The sequence below is a fragment of the Onychostoma macrolepis genome, chromosome 02 (assembly GCF_012432095.1).
Source record: "Onychostoma macrolepis isolate SWU-2019 chromosome 02, ASM1243209v1, whole genome shotgun sequence".
NCBI classification, from domain to species: Eukaryota; Metazoa; Chordata; class Actinopteri; order Cypriniformes; family Cyprinidae; genus Onychostoma; species Onychostoma macrolepis.
Window position 1 is genome coordinate 11,017,421 of NC_081156.1, and position 9,049 is coordinate 11,026,469.

Genomic DNA, 9,049 nt, shown 5'->3' on the forward strand with positions numbered 1-9,049 from the left:
TACTGTTAAAGTGATATGCTAATCACGATGACATAATCTGTTACTGTTTTGTTATTATGTTTTAATAAAGATAAGGCTGGGTGTAATGACGATGTCGTGGCCATGATTTAAAGTGACTACTTTGTGTTTTTAAATATTTGTTTATATCGCGGAATGTAAATATATCCACGTAACATAGTGCTACAAGTTACTGACGTTTTAATAGAGAAACATGCATGAATGACAGAATAAATAGCGGGACATGTATGATGTTAATATGACTTAAGTACAGAAGGTCGCCTTTTGCTGATCTTATTTTTAATAACAGAATGAAATAGTAAAAATAACTAACGTTATATTGTTATTTTATTGTAAAATAAAATGTCTCACTGTGGAACATGAAAAACTGGCATACACTTGTTCAACAGAGAGGACATGAAACCACCATTCTTGGACTCTGAAGAATACTATGCAAACCATGCTTTTGGATCTACTGTTAAGTTTTTGTAATAAAGCTGGTGAGTTGGCTAAATTTCTGTAAGCCCATGTCTCTGTCAGTAAATCAACAATATTGTTTTATTAAACCTGTTAATATTTATTTGTGTGTGTCTGTGTGTGTGTGTCTGTGTTTTCCCTCTCATGGTCCAGAGGTTTTGGGATTGAAAATCTTCTGCCACATGATCTTCCATAAAAGTGAGTATACATGTCATACTAACATTAATACTTTAAATGATCATGTGCAGATTTTTAGCTGTACAGAGCCGCTCTTTTTGCTACTTGATATTGCAAATTGGTGTGTCTTACCATGTTATTTTAGTGTATTAGCTTAATTATAAACACACTGGTTTGTAATGCAAACAGTTTTACCGTTTACTGCATGTTGTTATTCTTGTCGTTGTTTCCCTATAGCGGCTAATGAACTGGAAGTCTCGCCCATAGGCTTACTTCCGTGTTTAGGAATAAGGTGGATAAGTATGATATCTTGAGTAATTTAATGATCTCCTCAAGTACATTTGTTAGAAATTTCACCCCCTTGTGATAGAAAAACAGTGTAAACCGATTAATAATTATATTAGTTATAAATATACAGGTATTAGCATATTAGCAATTGATAAAAATATTAATTATTTTTATTTTTTGGTGTACTAATTGGCATTTTTCTGGGTACAAAATTTATTTACTTTATGATACATCTGAGAAAAGTTGTTCATTGTTGTGAATACTAATTTCTTTATAACTACCATCTCAAAGTAGAGTACACACACAGCAGTGAGTAAAGAACACACACCCAGAGCAGTAGTCAGCCATTTTTATTGTGCAGCCCATGTGGGTAACGTGCCTTGCTCAAGGGCACCTCAGGCCCCGTTTACACTAGTGCGTTTTTGAAAACAGCGCTGTTCATTCACTCATCTACATTTCCTGCCAGTATTGAGACTCGAACACATGACCTTCAGGTTACAAATCTGACTCTCTAACCATTAGGTCACAACTAGATCATTAAATTAGCCAGAATGTCTCGTAATGTCAGATGTTGTTTATAGAAAAGGTACACAAATGAAGTCCTTTTCAATAAATCTCTTTCTTTCTTTATTTTTTTATTTAACCCCCAGATGCAGCAAGGATCCAGCTGATTACTTCAGATTTTATGGACTGCTCTTTATCTGCTGTGACTGTCACTTCTGGTGCAGAATCATGGACCTTTATTTGTATGTTTTGATTTTACTTATTATTATACTTGTGTAGCTAGTATTCAGGATTAAAATACAATGTAATTTTTGTCCACATATATTATCAGAGCTATATGCAATCCAATAGGGTCAGTCAAATATTGAGAAAAACACTATAAACCTGATTGGGAAAATACAAGCTAAAATACAGTTCCCTCCACAATCTTTTTCAAAGAAAAAATCATGATACTATAAACCTAACTTGTAAGATAAAAATTTAATTTTTAGTTTTTCAATTGCTCCTCAAGAATTCCTCCTCAGGAATTTGTTTACATAAATTTACATCTAAATAATGAAACAGTTTTAAGCATGGAATACATTGCACGACTTCTGAACAGATTTTTAAAACAGATTTTTGACTTACCTTTTTTGTAAATAATGACAAAGGAAAGCTGGGCATCATATACTTAAGCCTGGAATACACTACACAATTTTTGCCCTGATTTTCCGCCAATTTACAGTCAGGAGAAGTTGACCCTAGTTGCCGAAAGTCAGAGCCAGTCTGCAGATTTGAGATGACAGATTCCATAGAAAATTGCATAGTGTATGATAGTCACAGACTCTGGTTTTTTAAGCTTCAGACTCTGATTCTATCCTGTCAGACGATATCAAACGTTTGATATTTTCAGCCGATTTTACAATGCATATTGTTTTCATTTGTCATGCGTCTCCTAGCAACAAGTGAGTTTGTTGTGATCGGAACAACTTTAAAGTCTGGTAGTGTATGATCCTCGGTCATGTAGTGATTGATGCCCAGTTTTCCTTTGTCGCTACTTACAATGTCAGTATATGTATGATGCCTAGTGTTTTAAAAATCTGTTCAGATTTTAAAAGTCATGTAGTGTATTCCAGCCTTTAGAATTAACAGTCATTTGAAACAGTGGCAATCTTGTAGATGTTTTGTATTTCTACTTTTGAGAATATTTAATTCAACTTCTGATCAAACTGTTCTGTTAATTGGTACAGTATTGTAAATGTTGAAATGTATTTCCTTTCAAATTTGTACTTTTTTTCTTCAAAAACTGAATGATTACATTTTCAGTTTTGTACAGTATATGTACAGACTTTGTATTTTGTCTTTGAAAATAAAACTTTTAATTTACAATCTTGAGCATGCTTTAACGCTTTCATTTTTTTGTTTGTTTTTTAATAACCTGTAAAATAACAAGTGTTTCTCTGCAGAAATTTTGGGCTAGTGATTTCAGCACTTTATTGAATGCATTTGATCATAATAATCTTGGAAAAATCTGTAAAATGATAGTGTTCCTCTGTACAGTGTTTAGTGATGTCACTTTATTGAATTTGTCAGTAATAATCTAAGACAAATCCATAAAATAACAGTTTTGCACTGTAAAAAAGTCCAAAGAGTCCAATGACTGGCAGTAGCGGCTGCCAAACAAAAACCATAAAACTGAAGTAAATTTTAAAAAAATGGGACAAATGTAGAACCTGGTCGAAAAGAACGCACACACATGTGTAACTTAAGTCACATTCCACTGGAAACTAATCTAACTTCATCAGCTCGTAAAAGTTACAAATGACCAACCCAACGCCCAGGTATCTGACTAAGTTTCCTGTCTGTTCTCCTTATTATCTCATGAAGCTGGGAGGAGAACATCTGGCCATTCTTTGAAGGACAGGAATTTCAATGTTGGTCTTGACCAGTTTACCATAAATAAAGTCAAATAAACAGACAGTACAAAGCACGTGGGATCTGGATATGTTCCAGCTCAGGCCCTCCCTAAATCCCGACTGCTTTTTGACCATAATTCAATGATGGTATCAACAAGGAAAGACAGATATATGTGAACCAGACTTGAACAAACCTACAGCACAGACATCCTGGTGACCCCAGAGCAAACCCCCTTTTCCAAGTTGCATTCCAAGACGATGCCGTCTCTTGTGCTCGGACCACAAAGAAACTCTAGTCACACAGAGACGGAAAAGACTGCTGCTATTAAAAGCAATATATCCAAGAGACAGTACATATACGAATGTGGTATTTTATGTTTCATATATCTGACTGTAGTTATCAGAACTTAGGATATTTTAATCTGTGACTTAAACCAGTTAGTAGGTAAAATTATAGGTATTCAATATATAACTATCTCATGTTTGGTATTAAATTTCACGTTATGATGAGTCCAGTACATTGAAATAGATGAATGTTGACTTTTATCTTCATAAGGTATGATTATAACACTTTGTAGAAATCTGCTAGGATATTGTGGCTTAGGTGACATATTTATGAGCAGATAATGTATGCACGAAGTTTGAGTCGTGTGGAGCGTGGCTCCTCCCTACAGAGACAATGTGATTGGGTCAGACAGTGACTAGGATGGACTTAATTCTGTCCGATAAAACAGACACCCCAACTTTGAACTAAGAAGCTCAGAACAAAGAACGGGGTGAACAACTGGTGAACTTGCAAGAGACTTGGCTGAAAGTCTGGGCGTTGCCCCTCGATCGTGCTGCGAAACATCTGGCTGATCATCAAAAGACTTCGACACCCTGGCCACGTCTGACCAAAGAAAAACTTGCAAAGTTGCGGCGTAAGATCTTCAAACTCGCTATTCGCGCGCTACCAGGAAGCCATCAAATCCAAAGGAGGAATCCCGAGTGACGTCACGCGACAACAACACGTCAGCAGGAAAAGTCCTGGGTTCCCCCCCAGTAACCCTTCAAGAAGTACAGCCTTCAATTCAACTTCAAACTCCCACGCACGATAAGTAAACAAACAAATATCTTATTCGCTGCAACTGGTTGAATTGAATGAATCGTTAAAAGATAACAATAACTGTGACGTCCCCATAAGGTCGTCCTGAATTCTCAAGAAAAGAGAATAGAATTCCTTCAAACTGCTTTGATCTTGCCATAATATGTGTATATGTGTGTGTGCATGTGTTTTGGTTATTTGTATTGTGCCTTAGAATAGTAAATAAACGCTCGATTCATTTTTAATGAATAGTCTGGTGCCTTGATTTTCAAATCGTTAAACTATTTGCCATAGATCGTGTTACCTGTTGCTCAGGCAAATTTCCCAATAAATCCTGTATTCTTATCAACAATAAGAAGCATTGCTGAATTATACGTATTAATACTCGCGGGACGAGTTGTTAATAAGGTATAAATTATACAATTTTGATTAATATCAATTAATCAGATCAAAACCGAATTTCTAAGATTTGGTTCCCTAAAGCTAAAATTTATAAATGAAGGATAAAACCTTTCATAACGTTACACAAATCACGCTCATATTGATGTAATGTGGAATACCATTCATATGCCTTAAATACGGGACGATTCTATGTTAATGTCAAGCCCTGTTTGCAAATATGTGCTAATATTGCCAACTTCTTGGAAAATTATGGCAGACTGCTGATATTACTGAACTCATAGTGTGAAATAACCCAAAGCATTGCTTTTGGTACCATATAATAGTCATAAATTGCTCAGTCAGTTGTTGTTTGTTCTCTCTTTTGTGTACATACAACAGACCCAAGTAAATGTTAAGAGATGTGTTCACATCCTCACTGCCTTTTAGCATGAACATCAGGAAGGTTTTAGGTTTGGAAATTGCGTGATATCAGTTGTGTCTCCAGAAGATAAATACCTAGAAGTTTGGGTGGGCCCATGATCTTCCATCTAGCACCACAGTAGGACCAATGTGACTTCTACATTAGATATGACAAACTTGACACAAACTATAACAAGCGGTTCATAATGTGTTATGTATAATCAGTTATTTGGACATTTAACTCCTCTTCCTTTTGTGTTCACAGGTTGATGACAAATGTGGTAATTGCCAGTTTCAATAGGGATGTAATGCAATGTCTGTCCATCATTGGAGGTTGAAATCAATTTAACTTTGGGTTCTGACGTCAACCCGATTTTCATTTTCAACCAAAATGCAACATCTGTCCAACGTTGGAGATTGACGTCAATCTTACGTTGGGTTCTGACGTCAATCTGACGTCGGGTTCTGACGTCAACCTGATTTTCATTTTCAACCAAAATGCAACGTCTAATCCAACGTTGGAGATTGACGTCAATTTGACGTTGGGTTCTGACGTCAACCTGATTTTCATTTTCAACCAAAATGCAACGTCTATCCAACGTTGGAGATTGACGTCAATTTGATGTTGGGTTCTGACGTCAACCTGATTTTCATTTTCAACCAAAATGCAACGTCTTGTGGGATTACAAATTTATTTAAATGTTTAATTTAGATTCCAATGTAATAGTGTACAAACTGAAGAAGTTATATACCTTGTATTTAGCATTTAAGGTGAAAAATGGTGACATGAGTCAGATCACTACATCAGATGCAAGAGGTCCCTGCCAGTTCCTGTTCTCCTATTGTAAGTGAAATGAGCCAAATGAGCCAGACTCGAATCTTTTGTTCTGCAAATGGCTTTCGGAGCCCCCTGGCCCAGACATGAATCGTTAGACTGATTGGATTATCAATGCAATCGAGTGTTGTTGATTGGGTCTGTCTTTCTCATTTGCATGCTTTGTTTAAAGTCACCCAGGTGCTTTGTTTCCATTCCTAAGCACTGCCCCCTAAATGTATATACACCACAATGTATCACTGCTTTTAGTTAGACTTGGATGACTACAGCGACGCGCAGCGAGTTCTCAATAAAGAGTAACTTCTGGATGAAAGATATCCCAACGTCTCCTGGTCTCTGCTTCAGAAGAGAAAAGTTCACAACAGATGGTGCCGTGACCGGATAGAGTTCCAGCTTCCTCACCTGAATCCAGATTGAAAACTTCAAGCTCAAACAAAGATCTGCTTCCAGACTGCATCTTTTGGAATCCAGCGAAAACTTCTAGCTGAACAAAGATTTCCAGACTGAATTTTTCTCTCAACCAAGGTTGTGGTGAGTGCTGTCTCTAATCCAAAAGAACCTTTAAGACCAGTACAAATTTGTTTATCCTCTGCGCCGTCAGAGAAGAGTTAACAGACAGCTGTAGGGTTTGGTTAACTAAGTTATCCTCTAAAAATGTACTTTTAGAGATGAAGGTTACCCTCTGTTTTCAGGCAGGGAAGATTTAGCATAACGTGCTAATATTGTGTTACCCTCTGTTTTAGGCAGGGAAGAATTGGTTATCCTCTGTTCAGGCAGAGAAGGTTAGCATACATGCTAAAATTTGGTTTATCCTCTTTTCACAGAGAAGGTTAGCATTTCATGCTAATAATTTTGGTTTATCCTCTGTTCTTGTAGGCAGGGAAGTTAAGTGTGAAGTGTTGGTAATTTGGAAAGTTAACAATAGTTAAGCTGTATTAACAAATGTACCCTCTGTTGATCAGAGAAGTTTTTAGTGTTTTTGATTGTGTGGTAACAAAGTTAACAATAGTTAAGCTGTGTTAACAAGTGTACCCTCTGTTGATCAGAGAAGTTTTAGTGTTTTTGATAGTGTGGTAACAAAGAAACTCACAAAATGGTTAGAAGGAATACTAGGCTGATTCCAACAACAGAAGGTCTGTAGATGAGTGTAAAAAGGTGTTAGGAGCATGTATTCGCAAGAACAATGTTAAAGGCATTATCTGCTGCCACAGAGAATTTGGTTTAGCACTAGCTACACAACAATCTCAGCGTAACTCAGAGCTAGAGAAACAGAACAATGAGCTTCAAGCTAGAGTATCCTCTTTGACTAAGAAATTGAACCGCAACAAAACTGCAGCAAAAACTGATGTGGAAGTTAGCCAGCCGGATAGCATTTACCCTGATTTACAAGCATTCTTTGAAAGAGATGTAGCTCTCCAATCAGTAATTGATGTGCCTGTAAATTCGGTCAATGTTTGTGGTCCTCGGAGAAGATCTCAAGGAATTGAGGAAACTGACAGTGTTCCTCTCAACTCTTCTGTTGTGCAAATACAAACTGTTGCCAAAACACTAGGACCTAAAGATATAGAGAGACTGTCTCAGAGCTTACCCTCAGCACGCACACATTTTTCTGAATTTAGAAGAGTATTGATCAGTAAAATGCGCCTTTACGACATGTCTTTAACAGAGGTAACGCAGTTGATGTCACAAATTCTAACTGAATCTGAATTCAACAGTTTTGAATCTGCTGTTACTTCTGAACTGCGACATGCAAGTAAAGGTGATTTAAGAGAAGGTATTTTGAAAATCCTAAAGAATATCTTAGGACCCAAAATAGATTGGTCTAGAATTACTACCTGTGTGCAAAAGAAAGAAGAAACTGTGAGTGAATATACTGAGAGATTTTGTCAGTCAGCTGTAATTTACAGTGGAATTGTTGATGACCCTGAAAGTGTGCTAGATGACAAGGGACCCCTAGTTCGTATCTGGTCAGATGGCCTTGTAGCCGAATACAGAAAAGCTTTACCATTCTTAGATCTAACTTGGTCTAACAGAACTCTCAGAAGTAACCTAGACAGGTTAGCTACATGGGAAAGAGATGCTGATGTCAAGGCAAAAGTGAGAGTAGCAGCAGCTACGTTTAACACAACAAAACAAGACAAGAGATGGTCTAAAAGAGAAGGCAAATGCAACTACTGTGAAAAATTAGGACATTGGGAGAAAGAGTGTAGGAAGAAGTTGCAAGATAGTAAAAGAAATGCTATGCATAATTCTGCTCCTCCTCAGCCTGCCTACAACCCTGAAGTAGTTCCGCCAGTGACCACTGAAACTTTAGGACAGCTCGTACAGGCTCTTGTAAGAGCACAACAAGACCAGGAAAAAAACTAATTGTTGGGGCTGTGAGTAGTTACCTTTCCCCTGTAATCCATCACAATGACAAAATAATTTTTGTGAAAGGTAGCGTAAAAGAGAAAGAGATTGATTTTTTGCTTGATACAGGTGCAGAGTGTACAGTAATTCCTACAAAATTGGCACAAATTTTAAACATCCCATATAAGAAAACCAAACTTTGTTTAACTGGCGTAATAGGTGAAGATTCTGTTTTGTATGAAACCCCGCCCATAGAGGTACAATTTGGCCCAAAACTCTGACTACAAAATTGCTATGTGCTCCATTAAATACAGGTGCAATTTTAGGCATGGATCTTCTGAGACAAGTACATCTAACGTTAGACGTGTCCTCAGAATCCGCTAGCATAAAAATTTCCTCAGCACAAGTTTCTACCAATAATGCAATCCCTACTGAGTATGCTTTCTTACAGAATCATCTAATTTGGGCTAAAGACAAGGATGATTGTGGTTTGTTAACAGGTGTAGAACCAGTTAAATTGACAGGAAATCCACCTCCAGTCACCAAACAATATCCGATTAATAAGGAAGCTATACAGGGAATCAAACCTATTGTAGAAAAGTTGCTGAAGCAAGGAGTGCTAATTAAAACCAACAGTCCATG

At 37.0% G+C, this 9,049-nt stretch overlaps 1 long non-coding RNA gene across 1 annotated transcript; it reads left to right on the plus strand.

The window, feature by feature from the left end:
- The first annotated feature begins 6 nt into the window (after positions 1-6).
- LOC131525630 (uncharacterized) lies at positions 7-2,817 on the plus strand. The gene is made up of 4 exons (XR_009267265.1): positions 7-497; positions 628-672; positions 889-943; positions 1,590-2,817. It is a non-coding gene; the product is annotated as an uncharacterized LOC131525630 (long non-coding RNA).
- Positions 2,818-9,049: the final 6,232 nt, after the last annotated feature.